The following is a 24016-nucleotide window of genomic DNA, read 5'->3' on the forward strand; positions in this document are numbered from 1 at the left end:
TGCACATGAAAACATACCTAACCAGCATATGCTGTTCTTTCAACAGGGCTAACATTTCTCATGTTATGTGTAAGACATGTGTTATGTGAGCAATAATCATCAGTTTTCATTGAAGTACGAGTGTGTATGTCTTACCATGTTGAAGCTCATCAGATCAACAGCAGCCAAATGACTGACTGTTTTAACACATGCACTTTTAGCTTTACTGTCTTTGTGTGGTTAACGCTGTTTTTTTTTTCCCTCGCTCAACAAGAGAACACCATTAGTGTAATAAACTAAAGTAAAATAGTGTATATTTATCAGAGGCTGATGATATTGAGTATTTTAACACCATAAAATGATACATTGTTCATTGTAAAGCAGCACAATTATGATTTTGTACAGTAGCTCTGCTGACTTAAATTTAACCATATATATTTACACAACAACAATTCATCATCTGATGAACAACCTCTGTGTGAATTCTTCAGTTCAGATGGAGGATGTTACAGGAATAAACACATTTCAGATATACAGAAGTGAAACCGGAACAAAGTCTGTCATGAAAAAAACATGCTGTACTATCAAATACACAGACTATTAAGACTAAAAATTGATAGTTGAAAGTTGATTTAAAGACACTGTGTTTCTCCAGAGCAACTGTAGGAGCGCTGATGACGACACAACTGTTGCATGATTGGCCAAATTCACCACATGACAACAATGACGTGTGTTTCTAACATCTTCAATTCCAATACAGCTCACAGATCTTATTTTACTAGGAAAATATCACATTCATGTGAAAAAAATGGAAGCTAAGCCAAACTTTGAACATTTTATAAAAAGAGATTAAACAAATGGTACTACATTATAGTACATTATAGTTAGCGAAAGCATCACTACCGGGAGCAGAAAGAGTCCGACTTCATGTCTCCGCTTTCAATTCCGCCCCCGACTGCAAGCGGCTGCTCTCGCCGATAGGTCTGTGCGGCGCCGCATGAAGTCGAACACACCTATGTTCTGTGAAGAACTAATGGATATTAAAATACACAAGCTCATTGACATCTCATCTTCCTGTTTCATTAACATAGCACAGAAATCTGCCCATAATCACTCATCATGGGTCTTTGATAATAAAATTATGTCAGGAAACATGTTACATAAGCAGAGGTGTAAAGTCCAGGGGTCAGAAAGTAAAAGTCCTTCCATGTGTTTGTTCCACCCATGAACTCAGCAGCTGATTTCACCTAATTATCACTGAGTCACTTAATTATCTCATTAACCTTAACTCTTTGAGGTCTTGGGATTTGACTTGACACTTGCTTGTGACTTAAAAGGAATGATTTGGTTCCTCCTCTGGTGAAATCAGCTGCTGAGTTCATGGGTGGAATAAACACATGGCAGGACTTTTACTTTCTGACTCCTGGACTATCCACCTCTGTACATAAACTTTATCTATAGAAGTAGGCCTACGAGTTTGTCTTACAGTATAAAGTTTTAATACAGTACGGCAACCGCACACACGTCCATGTATAACGCTTCTCATTGCTATGTGAAAATGTATAATTGGAACAGTTTGTTGGAGCTGATCTGACGATCTGAATGAGAGAGAGATATGCAGAGCAGGGCGACGCGAGGAACAGTATTAAGAGGCTGTTTTAGAACATTAATTTTGAAACTTGTGAATCCATTAGAATCGTTAGAAGACAGAATCACGATTCATATGAATAGATTTTTACGTGCACCCCTAGTTTTCTCTTCCTCTTCTCTAAAGCAGCGCAGCATGGCCTCGCCCCCTTCCTTACATGTTCCCGAGGACGGGGTTTATCTGGGTCCATGATGTATCAGACCCGGAAAGTAGTTTGTTGTTAGTCCCTTACCAGCCGTTTTTGTAGGCATTAAACTTCCAGAATTTTAAAAGACAATATCTCTGTTTACATTGAACTTTCAGCGCTGCAACTTTGCAGATATTGTTTATGCTCAAACAGCAACATTACACACTAACTAACGTTAAAAAAGTGAAATTGCAATAAACCACCCCTTTAACACATGCACTTTAGCTTTGCTGGCTTTGTGTGGTTAACACTGTTTTTTAAGGCTCAGCAGCGGAAATATTAGTGTCCCTCCCTCAACAAGAGAACAACATTAGGCTACTGAAATAAAACTAATGAAAAATAATGATCTTTAAGTTAATTTAAATATAGAGAACTATATTTTGCAACCAGACATTTTGCTGGATATTTCACAATAATTGTGAAGGTTAGTTGACGTTTTTGGATTCAGAAAGAAAATATTTTTCCTCTTTTGTCTGTGGCCCCTGCTGGACATCTTTGATTATTGTATCACTTGATTCTCTCTTCCGTACAGCAGCGATGGTTAGAGCCAATTTAACATTTACTTACTAATGTGGAGAACTTGTGCAGAAAGGTGTATTTTTATTTCACTTTTCTTTCATTTGCTGAAGCCCAAATGAGTTTTAATTCCTTCATGAATGCCAGACGAGGCTAACAGCATAAACTCATCTCATTATGAAACCGGCCAATCAGAATTGATATTCAAATAACAGTTTTAAATATAATTTAAATTGACTTAATAAAAATGAGTTCTGAAGCAGGAAACACAAGCAAACACATTCAAATAATAATGAGATAAAGAGCACTGAAGAAACCAGAGGAGATGCAGGAATGGATCAGAATAAGACATATGGAGGAGTTTTAACACAGTACAGGATAAAACAACATCAACATGAAGGTGAATAAGCTAATAGTGATTTACAGCTGATGCGCATTAATGTTGAGGTCAGTAGCAGGAGATGGTGACCTCTGCTAGTAGTTTGAGGCTTTGTACAAACACATATGAGATGATCACAAATAAAACTGATCACTCAAAGGGAAAGTTACAGAAACACATGGACAGAATAACTGAAGCTGCAATATTGAGAAAATAAAGCAATCCTTTTTCCATTATGAAGGTGAAAAATTGAAATATTGCAGGAAATATTTTAAAATTGTAACAGTGAGCTCACTTTAACATTAATATGTATATTTCTGTTCAATGACATTCATTTTATTTCACTTTTACACAGGGTGCGAATTACACAGTGACCTTCGAGGTCACTTCGGGGGCATGTTTTAAATAGGGCTATCAAGCGATTATTTTTTAAATCTAATTAATTACATAAAGTTTTTGATCAAATTAACCTCTGATTAATAACATTAATTAATTAATAAATATATATTTAATTAACCGGCACATGATGTGTTACGAGTAATTTAAAGTTATCATTGTGTTAAATTAGAAAATCACAGAATAGACAATACAAAAAAAAATTCTTTAGAAAGAATTTTTAATTCAACGATACAATAAATACTGATATGAAATGATTTAAAAAAAGAAACGATGCGCCAAATATAAAAATTAAAGTGCCACTTGGCAAATCACTGTTTTAAGTAAGTCATTCAGTCTTTCATTCAGTCAATCGATTCGTTCAAAAGGCTGATTCATTCAGAAACGAAGCAAGAAGGCGCTTTCGACTTGAAGCAGCGCTGCGCAGAATGATCACCGTATGACATCAAAGTACCGCGAGAGCGATTCAAATGCATAGGATCCGTCTGCTCTCTTATCGCTCTCGTGGTACTTTGACGTCATACGGTGATCATTCTGCGTAGCGCTGCTTCAAGTTGAACGCGCCTAATGACTGCCTTTATAAATGGCTCACTGAATCATTGACTCACTTCATAAGTTTAAAAAACGTTGATTCATTCAGTAAAGAAACTGATCACAACAGTTCTCCTAGGGCTTCATTTTCATTGGAAAAATGTATGTCTAAAATGTAATTATTTGCACCTTTACCTTATTTTAATTTTTAGGTAAAAACTTTTATGTAACCTGTTTATTATTATTATTTCTGCTAGCCAATGATGATTCTGAAAGAAAACACGCAGTGTTATAGTAACACATGCAACTTTTAGCGCATCTGACTGAGAGAACAGTGCCCCCCTGTCAACAAGCTTGGCCCCCCCTTTGGCCCCCCTAAATTTGGAATCATATTATTACACCAAACAATCTTGGGTGAAATGCGCAGTTTTTCCTGTAAAAATTATAAAAAGAATAACAGCTGTTAAATTCAAATCTGCGTTTGCTGGCTGGCACAGAGCCAGAGACACACACGTTTTTGTTGAGCTTATGAATGCAAGGACCAATCAGAAGCGTTCAGATGAGTCATTGCTGAAGCGCCGCTATTTCGTCACCGCATGCTCGCTGACTGAATCCTCTGGTGAATTCTCTCCTCAGAAACAAAAAAGTGATGTACCAATGTAAGTAAGATATTAATTTCACAGTGTTAACAGCTTTAGAGATTATTATGGGAGTTTTTGAGAGTGCTTGAACTCGCTGGACTGAAGTGAGAATGTTCTTTGATAATGTAAACGATCTTTGCTCTTTTTGTACAATGAAGGTGTTATGGGCTAATTAGTACTTTTTACTAATTACTTACAATGTTTTTATTAAATCCACATAAAATACAAAGTCAGTCGTATTATATGTTTATGGTATGACACTCATTTTATGGTAAGACATCTGGTACTTACTGTAAGTAAAAAAACTGATTTTTATGCAAAGTTAACATTACACTATTACTTACACATATTTGAGAATCGAGATATTTCATGATATATTTTGGGAATATTTTGAATAAAAAAAATAATAGTACATAAGCCTATATCAGTTATACAGTGCACTGTTAGACATTTCTGTAATTTCCACAGTTATTTACTGTATATCACCCAGTGTAATATCGCAAATTCCATTTACAGTAAATAACTGTAATACCATTTGCATCATGGGAATTTTCTGTGACGTCAGACCCCACGTACAGAGACTTACTGTATTTTTTAAAATTGCTGTATACTATTGTAACAGTGTCTTTGGCGCCATTATACTGAGGTCATTTTATTTTCCTCATTTCTTACATTTGGACTGTGTAGAATTAATTTATAATTCATCTGATATGCGATTTCCTGACCAATCCTCTAACAGGACCATGAAGAAGAGAACAGATAAAATATAAGTTGATGATTTTTTAGTTCAAGGGATACAAAGAAACTGGAGTAGGGAGGTCAAGAAACAGGAGAAGAAGGAACGTCGCAGACGGGCCCAAGAGAGAGCGAGAGGACCAGAAGATCATCTTCAAACTGAAGGCAATTTTGAGACTGATGAGGAAACAAGAATCAATGAATAAGAGAATAATGAAATTGATAAGAGAGATGATTGAATTATGTGATTTCTCAGCTGAATTACAAAAGTTAACAAATGTTTTAGAGACTTCTGTTATAAAAATATGAGTGTTGAAAGATGTGTAAAAGTGTATCCTGTGTTGAAATTGCAGATGATGATAACTTTGTAGGTTTAACTGCTATATGGTGGCTATGCTTATTTTTGTAACATAACAGTTAAAAACAAGAGGATGCATTTTGCATTTCGGTGCAAGATGGAATTTCTAGCTAACCGTGGCATAAGATGCTCTCAACACCTGCTAGAGGTGTTATATTGTGGTTTAGACATATGGGCTTATGTATGGCTTATGTTATAAGAAGGTGTCACAATTTTACCTATAGTTTAAAATAGAATCAGACACGTTCGCTATCTAGAGATGCTATAATTTTTTCCTTTTGAACTTTTGACATTACTTTGTGCAGACTCTGACATAAAAGGTCATGCTTCCTGCCTGGTGTGGGGTAGGCAGTTGCAAGCATGGACAGAGAGAACTATATAAATGCTTGTTAGACTTTTTGTCGGGGCTGACTTTTCGTGGTGAAGACTACTCGCTGTTATTTTTGTTATTTGCTTATGAGTTATTTGTTTTTAATAAAACGAAACCAATGTTTTGATGATTCGTTAATTTTCTTAAACAAGTCTCTGAGTGATTAATTAACAATAATAACTTGTTATCTGAACCTGAATACAACCTAATCGAGCTTCAAGAGGTACGAACTTGACTGAGCCAGGACGGTCACCGGCGGGGAAGCATCCAGAATAATTAACGGCATCCATCCAGATAAGAGGTAATTATGCATTCGCTATTAACAAGGTACTTATGGATGATGAAGATGTGAATTATGGATTTTTTAAACTTTTAACCGGTATAGAAGCACAACAACTGACACAATTTGCCCTACACCGTGTCTACAACGCCGCAACAGCTTGGGACAGACTACACTGGACGTGTTACATCGCTTCCAATGATTGGAAAATCCATTTGTACATCGTGTCAGAAACAGCGCGAGCGCTTGGAGTACATATGTACATCAGAAATATACCAGGGCATCACATTACTGTCCACACCCACTGTAGATAGTATATATAATGGGTTCTATGTTGTTTTTTATCGAGTCGCGCCTCGCCGTGCCACTTGCGTCCGAGGAAGACACGGAAGCAGCGGGGCAGCGCTGTGGGTTTTGCCCGGGGATGAACCCGCGAGAGTGGGAGAGCTCCGAAGAACATCTACACTGTGTGTCAATGCACTTTTACAAGAGAATAAGACCAGCAAGCAAGGTAAAAATATATGTATGTTTGTCTGTGTTTTTGTGTCAGATTTTTGCACACCAGTTTACCTAACATTAGTAACATTTACTCGTCAACATGGTGGTTACAGATCTTTACTATGGTAAACTGCGCTGTTTTAAACAACTTTTGTCAGCTTATTGATAAGTTACCGAACTAAAATAGTTTTTAACGAGCAACGCTTATCTTATATTAACATTAGGTTAACTAATGTGAAATTTAATTTAGGTGTTAGTAGTTAATGTTGGCCAGTAGCCTGAGAAAATAAAAGTGTATGTTAGCTAGGTTAAACTAGTTTTATGGCTAGCTGCCTTTCTAGTTTTAGAATTAGTTTGTTATAGTTTTTAATGGAATTGAAGATTTACTGCATTTTTTGTATTTGTGTTTTAAAGGCAACTGCAATGAAGCATCAAGAAAGACATGAGCAGGCCAGCCACCCTGAGACTGATAATTCATGGTAAGAGAACAGCTATGGTTTTGAGAGATTTGTGTATATGAGGTTTGCCTTCAAAAGTGTGTTATTTCCTCTACTTGTTTTTCAGAGAAGACATTTCTGTCAAAGTGGAGGGTGAGCAAAGATGGCGGCCATGTTTTGGAGCAGCACCTGGGTTTTGCAGACGGCTATGTATTCTCTGGCTGCTTGTCTTTTTTTCCCCATTATGTTTCTGTTGCCTAAAGATTATTGTGAGGATGAATCCAGAGGACACAACATAATGCACTGCAAAACACCCTAAGACAGAAGAAATGGTGAAGATGCGCTGTTCCAGCATTGGAAGACTGTATTTTTAAGTGTTATACAAGGAGTGTTTTAAATAAACAATATGATATTTTGTAATTATTGTGTCTGTTTTAATTGAATGCCAATAGTACCTATGTAGAGTAAAAATAAAATGAATTCTATATAAAAATTATAAAATCTAATGAAATCTATATTAAAATGAATGAATTACAGAAGTATACTGATAAATCAAATACAGTTTGCTACTGTAAATCTTAATTACAGTAACTTACTGGCAACAGTGTTAAATGAAACATGATGAAATATTCATTTTAGTTGAAATTGTTATAGATTACTTATAGAGATTGCAATGATACATGACATGGTGAAAAATGACTGAATGAATAATACCAAAGTCTCTAGTCTTTGATAATACTTAAAGTAGGTTAGGATGAATTTTAAAATTGTGCCTCCTAAAAGCAAAAGTGGCCCCTGTCTGGCCCCCCCAGTTACTGTGGTCTAGAACCACCCCTGAACACAAGGAAGACATTTAACAGCGGACCAGGTACTACAGAACAGAACATGCTTTAAATACACAATACAAGACGAGGGGATGAAGAGACACAACTGGAAATCAATGAACTAATAATGACACTAAACAGGAACAGGAAGACCAAATAAGGGTATGAGGAAACATGAGGGAGGAAAAACACAGGACACAGGGACACAAGTCTGACACGTGATGCGTAGGCTACTTTCCATCCGACCCCCCCACATCTGTTTTTGACTTCCATCAGGGGGATCAAGCCTTCTTTAGGAGGGTCAGACCCACCCCCCACCCCCACCGTAATTCACACCCTCTCCTAAACCATAAAGAAAAGAAATGCTTCATTGACTCTTCACTAATGATCCCTGTCAATCATATTTGGCTCCGCCTAAAGGGCTCAAGATTGATTCCTTTGTGCTCCGCCTCTCACTGCAGCATCTTCATGCTGATCTGAACAAACAATCAGATGAAGAACTGAAGAGAGTTTTATTGATTATATTGAGAAGAGCTGCAGGTTCAGACACTTACTGATGGATTCTCATGTTTAGTATCAAGAGTCGTGCAGGAGTCTCCAGGAGGTCTGTGGTGAACAGTCTATGTGAAGAGAGCGAGAGATCGGACATGTGATCATCTGTGATCATCATCTGTGTATTTGGACAAGGCATTTGACATCTCACTTACTGTGAGTGTGTCGTACAGGTCAGAGGTCGTGGACTTGAGCTCAAGAGCTGTATATGTGTCTTCACTGAGATCAGAGATCTACAGAGACAGAAGGACACAAACATTGTCAGTTCATGTGTAAAATCTGATACAGTAACTACTGACTTTAACATTTAGATGAACTTTTTACAGGATCCAGAACAATAGACTTGTGTGTCTTATACTGTTAATATCTCTGTACGGCTCATAGCGCCTTTAACATCTCTGCATGCAGGAAAACTGTAAATAACTGTGATCAACTCACCGCAGATCTTCTGTTCATCCTTTTAGTAAGACTAAAGAAGAAAGATAAATAAACAGCACATTTAAAGAGTTTAGAGACCTAGAGAGGCCTAGAGACTTGAAACTTGGCCAGATCGTAGAGCTCAATTTGGGGAGAAGCTATCAAAATCTCAGCCCAGTCGGCCAATAGGAGGCGCTACAGTGCAAAAAACTAAAATTTCAGACATTTTTGTCTATAGCTCGTAAACTGTTTTTTGTGGACTCAAAAACTATATACCGTTGCAATCCTTGGGTCAGTACGAAAAAAAGTGGAGCCTGAAATTTTCAAGCTATAACGAAACCGTTTTTCTGAAAATAGTCTCTGGACACTGAATATAAATAATTATCAAAAAAAAGTTGAAATTTTGATTTTCGTGCGAAACAGTACGCGAAAAAGCGTCTATGCTAACGTTAGCCAAATGATCATTTTAACCAGAACTCTTGAACGGAATGAGATGTCTTCACCAAACTTGGTACACGTATATGAGCTCAATCTTTGGTCAAATAAAAAAAATTGGCCTGTAAGAATTTTGAAAGAAATCGGCCACTAGTTGGCGTTAACGACATTTTTTGGCTCTGTAATCACGTGGTGTTTCACACATACACACAATATGCATTTAATTTGATAGATGTCCCCAGTCAACAATTTGATCTCACAGTGATATCACCATGATCTCCCAGGATACTCGTGATGAGGTCACAATGTGAGGTAACAGTGAGCTAAAAGTGTAACCTCACAGCGCCCTCACTGTGTGCTCATACTAATGTGAGGTCAAAGTGCACTCACTGCACAGAGACTAGGTACCCAGCATATACTGCAGCATGAAGCTTTTGACTGTCACCATTGTTGAGATTAACAACACTTCACAAAGACTGCATACTGAATCTAGGTAATGATTTTGTTGTTATCAACAACACCAACAAACCAATATCACCTGGTTGCAGTATTTTTCTGGTGTTTCTTGCCATAACAAATGTGCTCTACAAACACAGTTACAGCAGCCCAAAAAATATATAAAATCAAGGGTCAACAGCAACTAAAGCAAACACTAATTGCTTTGATGGTAACATTAATGAAACAATAAAACATCTAATTCTCAATAAACACTTTTGTAGATATCAGAAATAAAGTCAGTCTGGTTAGTAATGAGTGGAGCTGGTGATGCTGTTTGTGGAGTTGTTTAATCATTATCTGCTGAGATCATGAGAGATTTAATGTCTTCTTTTATTTCAGTTGATTTCATTGAAGGCTGTGTCTGGAAGTCAGTTGTATGTTTGAAGAAGGTTCTTATAACAGAAATCTGTTAGCTGCGTGCACTCATGAGCTCATCATGTGAGAGCACTGTGATATCTCTGTGATAGTGTTGAGAAACAGGAAGTAGAATGTCCCCCAGCGACTGATATTTGGAGAAGGGTATAACTGCAGCCTGGAGATCTCCAAATGGGGGCAGGAACTCCAAAACAGGGTGGGAGCTCCAAAGTAGGGCGTGGCTTCCTCCCATTGAGAGACAGGCACATGACACGCATGCGCAATTTTTTCTTCCAATGAACTTCAGCGCAAACTCCGCCCCACAGCTGATTCTAAAGATTTTATTGGTTGTGTCAATCACAGTGTTAATTTAAATTTCCTACACTATGCAACAACAAATGCTAACTCCTAAACCTACCCCACACCTGACCCTAACCTTAACCAGTGAAATTGGTGCTGACAAGAAAGTTGCAGTTCAGGAGATAAGCAGTTAATAAGATTATGCCTCCGTTGATTACAACAAAGCGATAGAGTAAAATCTTCCCCTGTGATGCGCTGGGACGGCTCGCGGGAGAGCTTGTGAGTGATTCTCGTTTATATCATTAAGCAGAGGTTCAAACTCCAGTCCAAACACCACTGGCCACGAGCTTTGGGCTCTGCTCTCACCAAGAATACTGATTTATAAAGCATATTTTATTTTAGATATACTAGAAACAATGCTTAATTTATAAAGTGTTATTTTGAAATGTAAATCAATAACAATTGGCTGAAGCCAGAGCCAATGGTGAAAGTCTTTGCGCAAAGAGACCCCGCCCCATTTTGGAGGTTCTGCCTACTTTTGGAGTTCACGCCCCATTTTGGAGATCTCCGGTCTGCAGTTATACCCACTTGGATATTTGAGCTGCCTCCTCTCAACCTGCTCAACATTTTGAATTCACAAGGAGTTCACATATTACTCACACTGTGAGAATCACCGTATGAGAATGGTGTGATGTCACTGTGATCTCACGTGTTGACTGGGTCCTCATAATGAAAAACCTACTTTCGCAAACTAGTCCCTGGTTTTTGATCAATCTCGATCAAACCACTGCAGTGCAATTCTCTTTACTCTCTAGATCAATAATTATCAAAAAAATGTTGAATTTTGTCCTTTGGTTAGCTATAACGAGGTCATTTAGTAAAGGGGCGTGGCCAAATATACCTGAAAACTCAAAACTTTACGAAACTTGGTGAAAACATGTGGAAGATGACTCTTAACTCTTTCACCGCCAGCGTTTTTAAAAAAAGTTGCCAGCCACCGCCAGCGTTTTTGAAGATTTTCACCTAATTTTGACGGCCCTCAGAATATTTTCTGCTATGAATATAAGAACATTTTATATATCAAAATAAAGAACCAAGTCTCTGCTTTTAAACAAAAAAATATTTTGAAAACTATTTTATTCTATCTTCATGAGTTCATGTTTTATGACCATTTGAATACAGGTGGGTACCATCAAAAATACAACATTTTGGACAAAAAACTGAGAAAAATGCATTTTTATCAAAGTAGTGCATTTTCATGCAAAATACATTCAGATGTCATATTCTTTCACCTGTAAATAATTATATGAATAATTTAAATTGCATTCAATAAACAGAACAAACAGACACACACACACACACACACATATACACACTTGATTATACACACACACACACACACATATGATTATACACACACACACAGGCTACATACATACATATGCATACATATACTGTACATGCACACACACACGTACACACACAAATGTACACACGTACACACACAAATGCACACACACACACAAACAAACATATACATACATATGATTATACACACACACACAGGCTACATACATACATATGTAACCCAGGTCCCATGTAATTAGAAAATAAAGCTGGAGTGGTTAATACAATGAGACTGGGCCTGGGCTCGTTGTAGGGAAATACAACTTGTTTTGAATGCTACTTAATAAACGTATTTGTAATACTCTTTGTTGTTCTTATAATGACCACCACAACTGTATTTTAGATGCAAAAATATTCAAAAGTATTTATTTACAACATGAAAAATAAAATAAATGTATCTTAGAATAAAATAAAACAAATCACAGGGGTATGAAAAAAAAATTGAAAATAAAGCTTACAAGCAAATAAAGCTTTATTTTCCCAAAAGAAAACCTTTCTGTGGTTTATTGCAATTAAATAATTATTTAATCCCTCTGAAAATGTCCACACTCGTTGCAGGCCTGTTCAATGACACTTTGTGTGCGGTGGGGCCTAAAAACTGGAATGGCCGCTTCACTCAGAACTGAGCATAAACAAAAAGCACGTGCATGTGGATGTTAGTACTCACGAATCCAGGTTAAGTCAGTACGGCAAAGACAATGGTAATGGCGATGGTAATGGCAAAGGAAGAAACAGCACCAAAAGTCACAGGACGGCAACAGGGCACGCAGAACAGCAGGGCACTCAGTTGGAAACCCGTCTCTCTCTCTTTCTCTCTCTCACCAACGTCCGTCTCCTCTTGCAGGTCACACCAAAGTTTTGTCAGGACCACGAGTAGTCGACCTTCATAACAAAACATTAATGCTTCCCACACCACGATGCCTCCGTCATTAACTCTCTATCATTATTAGCGTCTCTTTTCTCTCCTCCTGCGTGCTCACTACCCCTCACACAAACCTGTCCCACTAGTCCCGCCCCTTACACGGTGATGTTACTCTGATTGGCTCCAGTATTAACACAACCAAAAACAAAACAGCAATTAAATGATTTGACAGGTAACAGGTTAGGTTACCCAGATAAACACAGCTTCTTCTCTACTTTTCTCGCAGATGAAACTTAAAGACTTTTATATGAATTTATCTTTAACTATAAATAGTCTTATTTATTAACCTCTTAACTGTCACCGTCCACCCTGTGGGACGCCTACATTTACTTCACTATTTTACAATTAAATCCTAATCTAATCATGACAAACTATATATCGTTGGAAAGGTCTAAGACTCCTAAATAGGTATTTTACCACTTTTTCTGTTAAAAAATTATGTAGGAAAAGTAATAGATTAATTTATGACCAGAGGTGTCAAATCCAGGGTCAGAAAGTAAAAGTCCTGCCATGTGTTTATTCCACCCATGAACTCAGCAGCTGATTTCACCAGAGGAGGAACCAACTCATTCCTTTCAAGTCACAAGCAAGTTTCGAGTCAAATCCCAAGACCTCAACGAGTTGAGGTAATTAAGAGATAATTGAGAGACTAATTAAATGTTGATTGTGCATTAGTGATGAACACCTGCTGTTATTGAGAATTACAGAGGATCAGATGTTGATGTTTTATTGGTTAAAATGATGCCACCATCATGGAGATCAGTGTTTGCTTTAGTTGGGCTCTTGACCCTTTTAGTAACTGAGAATGGATTGTTTTAAGCAATTGCAATATTGCTTCACAACAAACATTTGCACATTGCTGAGTTAAAAGCTTGAGGAAGCAGATGAGCTTACACTTTTGGCTTTTATGTCACTTGAATGAACATTATGAAGGTGTTTCTCTTTGGTTTATTTACTGACGTTCAGCTGTTACAGAACTGCAGGAATTTACTATTAAACAAATGCCATCGTAATATTAAATATTGGAAGAAATTAAGAATTATATTGCTCAGGCTTTTAGACATGAACACTTATCATACGATCCTCAACAGTGGTGGCAATAATTATTCATACTGTAGTGTTACCCAGCATGCATTGCAGCATGAAGCATTTTGTTGATTGTCACCATTGTTGAGATTCATACGCTGGTTCTTGATGTCTGTGTGTGTCTGAGTAGGACTGGAGTTTAAATATTTAAATGCATTAGATTTAAAATTCTTTCTCTATAACTGCTACAGCAGTAAATTCATTGCGTACTGTGGTTTCACAGAGTTGTTTATTCAAAAGCAGAACATAAATTAAAAAAATGAAAAATGTTGTGTATATATATATATATATATATATATATACACACAGTATATTGGATGCAAACAGGTAAGCACCTGATGATTACCTCATCATATGAAAACAACTAACAGTTGCTCACTGCACAGCACTGATCTCTCCGCTTTACAACAGCACATGCATTGCTACAGAGAGATCTAACACAGGAGTCAAGGGTCAAGAGCCCAACTAAAGCAAACACTGATCTACATGATGGTGGTATCATTTTAACCAATAAAACATCAACATCTGATCCTCTGTGATTCACAGTAACAGCAGGTGTTCATCACTAATGCACAATCATCATTTAATTAGTCTCTCAATTATCTCTTAATTACCTCAACTCATTGAGGTCTTGGGATTTGACTCGAAACTTGCTTGTGACTTGAAAGGAATGAGTTGGTTCCTCCTCTGGTGAAATCAGCTGCTGAGTTCATGGGTGGAATAAACACATGGCAGGACTTTTACTTTCTGACCCTGGATTTGACACCTCTGTTTATGACAAGAGTGCACCTGAAAAAAATCTACATCATGACATGAATTCTGACCTTTGTCACAGAAAGTCTTCTTAGTTGCCTTTTTCTCTATCACGAATTAGAAATCATAAGAAATTATTTATCAGTAGAAAACTTAAAATTTCAAAATTCATCCTTTGAAACCCATTTTAAAATCAGACATTGCATTACCATGTAAATGGTACATTAAAATCATGTTACAAAATATTTTCATTCATGAATTATAAAAAATTAAGTTTGGATAGTGCACTATAATGTCTCTGTTCAAAACTGTGGGTGACAGTTAAGGGGTTAAACTCTACATATTATATTTATACTTTTAACCAGCACAGCTTTTAACTTTAACTAGCATGAACTCTATTTAAGAACTTTTCTTTTCTTTTCTTTATTTTGTGTTACACTGTTAATGATCTTTTATATTCTGTAACTTATAAGAATTTTGTACAGGGCTACACATATACTGTACATGCAGACAGACATACAGACAGACAGATAGATAGATAGATAGATAGATAGAGCCCACACACACATCTCTCTCACTGACTACATTGTCCCGATCAGATTCAAAATGGTCAAAGCATGATCTATATATGATCTACATTTTCTCTGATCCTTCCATTTATGCCGATCGTCTTCTATTCGCACCCTAAAGACCCGGAAGTCCCGTAACTCATTCAGGACATGCGTTAGGGCTTTCCTTACCGTAATACACCTAGAACACAGACTGCCGTAAAAACTCGTCAATGGCGGGGAAGCGTTGTCTCTTAATTGACAAGATATCTCATCAATGGCGTTGAAAGAGTTAACAATCATGCCAAGTTTCTGTAACAGTTAAAAAGGCCTCAAAAACACAATATTTCTGTATAAAAGGACCTCAAATCGTAGAACATGTTCATATATTCACACTTACACATGATCTTCATATCATATTATAGATCTCCTCACTCTGAGCAACTTTGCCTCTGGGAGTAATGCTGTGCATCAAATCATTCATTAAATATTCACAAATATGTTAAAAACCTATTTTTGCGAATTAGTCCTAGGTTTTTCGCTCACTATCGATCAAACCACTGCAGTAATTTTCTCTGGACTCTCTAGATAAATAATAATAAAAAAAAATTTGAATTTTGTCCTTTGGTTATCAATTAACGGGTTCATTCACAAAAGGGGCGTGGCTACATATACCCAAAAGCCTATAAAACATAAACGAAAAATCAAAACTTTACGAAACTTGGTGAAAATATGTGACTAATGACTCTCAACAAGCATGCAGAGATTCATGTAGATTGGACCATAGGTGGCGCTATAACATTTAAAAAGGCTCAAAAACACAGAATTTATATAATAAATGACCTCACATTGCAATAAAATGTTCATAATATTCACTTATACACTATATCTTCATATCATACGATAGATCTTCTCATTCTGAACAACTTTGCCTCTAGGATGACTGCTGTCAATCAAACTGTTCTTTAAGTAATTGAGGTTATTTAAAAAACCTACTTTTGTGAACTAGCCCTCAGTTTTTAACTCAAAAACAAAACAAAAAAACAAAAAATCAGTGCAGTACTATTCTCTAGACTCTCTAGGTCAATAATTATAAAAAAAAAAAAAGTTGAACATTTGCATTTGGACAACTGTAAACCAGTCATTTTATAATATGTTCTTTACATAGTGTACCCAAAGGCCTATTAATACTAAAATCATATGTCAGTTTTTACAATTTTGCCATATTATAATCACAGAGAAACCTGAAAATGACATATAAACTTTTAAAAAGAGAAGACTTGCAAAAAGTATCATCACCTATCATTTATTTCAAATATCTATATCTGCAACAAAATGTGTGTGCATGTATGTCCGTGTATGAGTGTGAATGTGGCTTCTATTTGTGTGTGTGTGTGTCTGTGAGCCTATTGTCCATTTTTGATGTGTTTCACTGTCAGCTATACACCCAGGTTGGCTTAGACCCTTAAAGCATACCACCTTAAAGGCCTTAAATGCTTGAACCCCGGTAATCGCTGCTTGCAGCTATATTTTTATTATTATTATTATTATTAATCATTTTAATAATGTAATCTTTATTGTTCAAAATTTGAAGTAATTTTAGTTGCGGCTATACCATGCTTGTAGAATGTAGTTTTACAAAATAACCAAACAATTTTAAACGTCCAAATGTTTGTTGGGTAATGATCCCTGTCAATCATCTGTGGCTCCGCTTACTGAGCTCAGGATTGTTTCCTTTATGCTCCGCCTCTCACTGCAGGATCTTCCTGTTGATCTGAACAAACAAACAGATGAAGAACTGAAGTACTGAAGACAGTTTATTGATTATATTGAGAAGAGCTGCAGGTTCAGACACTTACTGATGGATTCTCATGTTTAGGATCAAGAGTCGTGCAGGAGTCTCCAGCAGAGGCGGTCAGTAACTAACTAAGTACATTTACTTGAGTATCCCAGTCAACACGTGAAATCACGCGATGATCACAGTGATATCACATCTTTCTCATATGGTGATCCTCACAGTGTGAGTAATATTGAGCTCATTGTGAATTCAAAATGTTGAGCAGGTTGAGAGGAGGCAGCTCAAATATCAGTCGCTGGGGTATATTCTACTTCCTGTTTCTCAACAATATTACAGAGATATCACAGTGCTCTCACATGATGAGCTCATGAGTGCACGCCCAGCTAACAGATTTCTGTTATAAGAACCTTCTCCAAACATACAACTGACTTCCAGACACAGCCTTCGATGAAATCAACTGAAATAAAAGAAGACATTAAATCTCTCATGATCTCAGCAGAGAATGATTAAACAACTCCACAAACAGCATCACCTGCTCCACTCATTACTAACCAGACTGACTTTATTTCTGATATCTACAAAAGCGCTTATTGAGAATTAGATGTTTTATTATTTAGTTTGATGTTACCATCAAAGTGATTAGTGTTTGCTTTAGTTGGGCTCTTGACCCTTGACTTTATAACATTATATTTTTTGGGGCTGCTGTAACTGTGTTTGTAAAGCACATCTGTTATGGCAAATGACACCAAAAAGAGACTGCAACCAGGTGACATTGGTTTGTTGTTGCTGATAACAACAAAATCATCACCTAGAGTCAATATCCAGTCTTTGTGAAATGTTATTAATCTGAAAGTTTTAATTATAAGTGTTTTTTGATTATATAGTATAGGGTCAAACAGTGTAACAATTTATGAATAATTTTAAAAGCATAAGTCACAAACATTTTGAATTATGCTGTCATTTAAAAACAAAGAGAGACATCAATAATCAGTGTATGAATCTCAACAATGGTGACAGTCAAAAGCTTCATGCTGCAATGCATGCTGGGTATCTAGTCTCTGTGCAGTGAGTGCACTTTGACCTTACATTGTCACCATAGTATGAGCACACAGTGAGGGCGCTGTGAGGTTACACTTTTAGCTCACTGTTACCTCACATTGTGATCTCATCTGACATCACTGTGAGATCAAATTGTTGACTGGGATTGTACTTAAGTACACTTTTTGAGTATCTGTACTTTACTTGAGAATTATTTTTTTCTGGAAACTTATGACTTTAACTTCACTACATTTGAAAGACAAATATTGTACTTTTCACTCCACTACATTTCTATCAATGTCCTCAAAGTAGAAAGTCATTACTATGTAGCGGCTTTGAAAGTCAGTGGGTGATTTTGTTTCTTCTCTAAAACGTGACTTTCTTTTTTTTCAGACAGTTTATAAGTAATCACTCTTGTAGGGCTACATGAAGTGATTTCCCAGCAATTTTTTGAACACTGACCAGTTGCAAATGTGATATTTATTTGCAACAATTCAATAATAAGAAGTTAATATTGTGGTATATATTAGACAGAATAAGAATCAGAATTAGATTTATTGCCATGTATGCACATATGAGGAATTTGTTTTGGTGACAGAAGCTCCACAGTGCGACAGAATGACAGACACAATATTCAGGGATAGATCTAGAAAATTATTTATGGGGTGGCAATTGGGTGGCTTGAAAATGATGAGGGGTGGCAACACTGAAGCAAAAATCCTTGCATGTTTTTTGTGGATTCAAGGAATGCTATACATATTCTGTGTATACACTAGGGCGTACATTTTTATATTGGTCTATAAAAATGAAATAAAGACTGATGTGTGATTGACTTTATCTGAACCTGATTTCTGGATTGGAAAGACATAAATAAAATGAGATGGTATGGTATATTTAACTTCTCTTTATTGAGTTCTATTGAAGCCTGTAGCGAATTTAAGTCTACGACAAGTTTAATTTACTTAGCATGACAAACAATGCAGATTGCATATGGATACAAAGCCTCAATGTATCAAGTACTGTTTAATTTAAGTCAAAAACACATAAATACACATACCACATTTAAATCACCAACAGTGATGCATCCCGCCACCCCATAAGGAGAACATTAGGAGTGATTGGGTCGATATCAGCGACATCGGTAGAGGCGTATCCTAGTGGTTTTGAATTGAGGATCCCCTCTACTTCCATTAGAACAGTGGACAGAACCTCCTCCGTCACTGCTTGGCTACCAACAGCTACCTGGAGAGCATTCTTTATGGAGCGGACCTCACGTTCCCACATCCCACCAAAATGTGGAGCGCTGGGTGGGTTAAACATGAAGCTGATTTGGTGGTCTGCAAGACGGGTTTGGAGTTATGGCTCCATACTAGAAAAGCAGAGGAACATTAAAACACAGTAAATGAACTCATCAAATTGCAGTGCAAGGCTCTTCGTGTGTCCTCAATTTTGCAAACCCGCATGAGCGTCGAGTCTGAGTAGGAGGAAGCGGGAACGGGAGAAACGCCTTTCTGCAATTGTGACAAAGCGCATGTTTGTCACTGCTGAGGGAGCGGCACTGGCCTGAACACACATACACACACACACACGCATACACTCCAATCACTCTCCATTCCCCCTCCCTTACCTGTTGTTTCTGCGTTCGGCAAAGTGAGTGCACGCGCTGAACCGATCGCCCACGGATATTTCTCCACATCACAGTTTCCACCGTCTCATACCCATTCGCCTCACACACACATGTTATATTTGCATATTGTCTTTTGTCCTTGTGTCTCCGTTCAAGTGTTTGTTTGTTTGTCTGGAAGTAGTCGGTCTTCTGGCGGGTAGTGATGGGTCGTTCTTGAACGATTCATTCATTTTGAACGAATCTTTAATGTGACTCGGGAAGAACGGGTCGTCTCAGGGAATGATTCGTTCAGTCGCGCATGCGCAACATCCTATAGGTTCTGTACTGGAATTAGTTCACCTGTTTCGAGTTTTCGGGTTTGAGTCATTCGTTCATCACGTGACAGCCCCATAAGCTAAACTAATGCAGTCAGAGCCGGAAAGAGAATTGATTAGTTCACCTACCGAGTCATCAGGCTTGAGTCGTTCGTTCATCACGTGACAGCCCCATAAGCTAAACCAATGCAGTCAGATAGAGGTGAGGTGAGCTAATCAAGACCCAGGTAAACAATGAATTAATCTTTTCTGTCTCTTATAGCATTATAGTTTGTATTGTTTGTAGTGTGATCAACGTTTGCATAAGTAGTAGATGTGTTAGGGAAGTAACACATAACATTTTAATTATATTTTGCTAAAATGAACGAAACGAAAAAAAGATTCGTTCATATTGCTGAACGAGACTCAAAGGTCCGAGTCAGTAAAATGATCCGAACTTCCCATAACTACTGGCGGGTAAACGCTGCGTCGCCAAACCGGGCAGACAGAGGGTGCCTGCTTTTAAAGGTACAGAGTGCGTCGCGCCGGCGCAGTGTCGCCAGAAGCCGGCAAAACCATTGTATGTTTGTAACGGGGGTTATGTGTTATTAACACCTCTACTGGACTGCAGCTTCACTCCTGACGGAGATGCAGATGTGATGGAGGCCAGCTGTTATTAACACCTCTACTGGACTGCAGCTTCACTCCTGACGGAGATGCAGATGTGATGGAGGCCAGCTGTTATTAACACCTCTACTGGACTGCAGCTTCTGCTCCTGACGGAGATGCAGATGTGATGGAGGCCAGCTGTTATTAACACCTCTACTGGACTGCAGCTTCACTCCTGACGGAGATGCAGATGTGATGGAGGCCAGCTGTTATTAACACCTCTACTGGACTGCAGCTTCACTCCTGGACGGAGATGCAGATGTGATGGAGGCCAGCTGTTATTAACACCTCTACTGGACTGCAGCTTCACTCCTGACGGAGATGCAGATGTGATGGAGGCCAGCTGTTATTAACACCTCTACTGGACTGCAGCTCCACTCCTGACGGAGATGCAGATGTGATGGAGGCCGAGTGGAGAAGCATGGTCAGCAGTGAAAGGGCTGCTCAGGACACCACAGGCCCAGCGGACAACTTGTCTGTATGCTGTCAATACTGATTGTCTTATACCAATGGCATCAAAAAGTGACTTACAGGTAGTTGTGACCTACCTAAATATAGGCAACTTGTAATTGAAGAAAACACAATTATTCAGATGGCTTTCAAATCTTTAATGTACTATGTATTTATACATACAAGTATTTAGCTCAGAGTAATAAATGATCTCTGCCCTGAACACAGTCATGTCTGCTGGCCTGGAGAGGTCTATACTCCTGTCTGAAGTGCATATAGGCGATCTGTAGCACATGGGTTCAGACCTGAATACACACAGACTCATGGGGACTCGTGTCATGGTGGGGACCTAAATTGAGGTCAGAAAGTTTCCTGTAAGGGGTAGGTTTAGGTGTAGGGTTGGTGTAGATGAAATGTGTTCCTAATCTTCTGCTACAAACCAAAAATATGTACATTTTCTACACAAAAAGGATACATCCGGTTAGGGCATAGTATAAATAGGCGAATTGGGACGCACCATACATATCAACAGCATTCGATCATTTTAAACAAATCTGAGTTACAGTTGTCAAATAAACCTAAACAAAATCATTTCCCGGTATATACCTAACGTCCATCAATACTCCGATTTTAATACGATTAAGACAATACTCTGATTAAGAGTCTACCACGTAAACCATGCCGATTTTTGATGACCTTAATCCAGCTAAAGTAATAATCAAAGTAAACAAATCGAATTAACACGTGGAGTATTCCAATTTTAGTCGCATTATTGAAGCGCAGTACAGACATGTAAACACCTTAATCACACTATTACCGTCATGGAGGACTTTTCGCAGCATTTTGCGACAGGACACACACGGCAGCGATCAACCGTTTGATGGCAAACAAAAGAGCTTCAACACCGCCGTCGTCTATGTGCACGTACAAATAATTAACTGCACTTGAAGCTTTCATAAAATTAAAAATGAAACACCCAAAACTGTATATGGCATCATCACGAAGACGAACTCCCTTACAAGAAATTACTGCAGTTTTTTAAAAAAGTAATACTGCAGTTTTTGTTACATGTAGAAAAATGCAGTTTTACTGCAATACATCTGAAGTACTATTGAAATACAACTGCAGTAGAGCTGTAGTATTACTAACAAACAACTGCAATAGAACCACAGTATTACTGCAATACAGCTGAAGTATTACTACAGTTATACTGCAATAAATCTGCAGTAGTACTGCAATAATACAACTGAAGTACAATTCAGTACTACCACAGTGCAATACTAATAAAATGCTGTACAGTAACACTGAAATGCAACCAGAATATTCAGAATAACAAGTTTTATTTTACACAACTGCAATATAATAAATTAAGGTACAAAACAACAGTGAATGTCTCAAACAGCAATGCAACAATAAATGATTTTACTTTTCTTTAAACTTAAAATAACAGGCTGAGAGTTACACTAAATGTATTTAGTGTTTATTTACAAATCACACAATCATGCACATTTCTTCCCTCATTATTCAGGCAGGGTTCATTTTTTGAAGAGCTTATCCTCACTGTTCTGCTTGGTTCTTATGAATGCCTTCATCTCAGATGTGGAAACACTATTTTGGATGTAGTCTGGAAAAACACACAAACAAAAACTATCAGAAATTCTCAAGTTTCAGTTACACTTTTCACTACAGGTATATTTAGTATGCTTAAAATAAATCCTGAATTGTGATGTTACCAAGTGTTTGTGTAAAGTATTCATTCTACTCCCAGTTATTTTCTTATGGCATATTGGTCTGCATTAACAATGTCTTTGAACACTCCAGGTAACAGAAGTTAAAAGGTTGGTTCACCCAAAAATGAAAATTCTGTCATCAATAACTCACCCTCATGTCGTTCCAAACCCGCAAGTTTTTCATTCATCTTCAGAACACAAATGAAGACCTTTATAATGAAATCTCAGAGCTTTCTGTCCCTCCACTGATAGTCCATGCAACTACCCCTTGCACGATAACATGCATTTCTGGAAAAAAGCATAGACATAATCATGTTTAAATACCGTACAGAGTCCTCCAAAGTAGAGGTCGACCGATAGTGGATTTTACCGATACCGATTGCTAGGTTGGACCACACTGGCCGATACCGATTAATCAACCGATAGTTTTCAAAATGGATACTGAAAGAGAGCTAGTGCTTTACTATTTAAAAAAAAAAGCAGCAACAGTGCTGAACCATACTTTGTAAATGAATAAAAATATTAATATTATTTACTATATTGATCATTAAAAGTTATTTCATAGTTTGCTAATGTTAAAAGAAGAAACTTTAAAATGTAAAAAGGTAGCCTATTAGTAGTTAATAGTGAATGTTGAAATGAACACACTCTAACAAGGAACAATACTTCTGCAGTTTTCATTAATGCTGTGAATGGACTCTTATTGTTAAGTGTTACCATTTAATTTCAACAGTCATGCTTAAAGATGGCCATCTTTAAATACCTACACAAGGCCATAGCATTAAAATGACATACATATGGATATTGTATGTGTACTCACACACTTTATTTGCTTCTATTTTTTAACATTTGATAATTATCTAATCAAAAAAAAAGTCACACACACCGGGCAAAAGCGCAGCGCTGCGTCTAGGAGAACTCACAGGTATCACACACACACACACACACACACACACACCAGACGCTTTGCGTTCAAATCAAGTGGCGGTCTAAAACAATTTATTTAATAACCAAACGGACATAAGTTTGCTTCAAGAATGAACATTGTGGCATAAATGAGTTTGAAGTTCGGTGTTTAAAAAAACAGAGCAAGCGGAAAGAGAACGCGCGATCTGTATTACAGCTCTCTATATGCAAAGGCTACAGCATACAGACTTTATTAGAGCCACAAAAAGACAAATGTTTTGCTGAAAAATGCACAATACATAATTTATAGCCTAGGGTGAAGTCATTATGTACATTCCAACGATTTGGGACAAATATAATGTAATTTAATAGAAAACTATGTGAATGGTGCTCTGTTCCGCGGCAGGCTTTTCTGTCGGCTGTATTTAAATGCGAGTCTGGAGTTTCCCGCTCT

The sequence above is a fragment of the Onychostoma macrolepis genome, chromosome 01 (assembly GCF_012432095.1).
Source record: "Onychostoma macrolepis isolate SWU-2019 chromosome 01, ASM1243209v1, whole genome shotgun sequence".
NCBI lineage: Eukaryota > Metazoa > Chordata > Actinopteri > Cypriniformes > Cyprinidae > Onychostoma > Onychostoma macrolepis.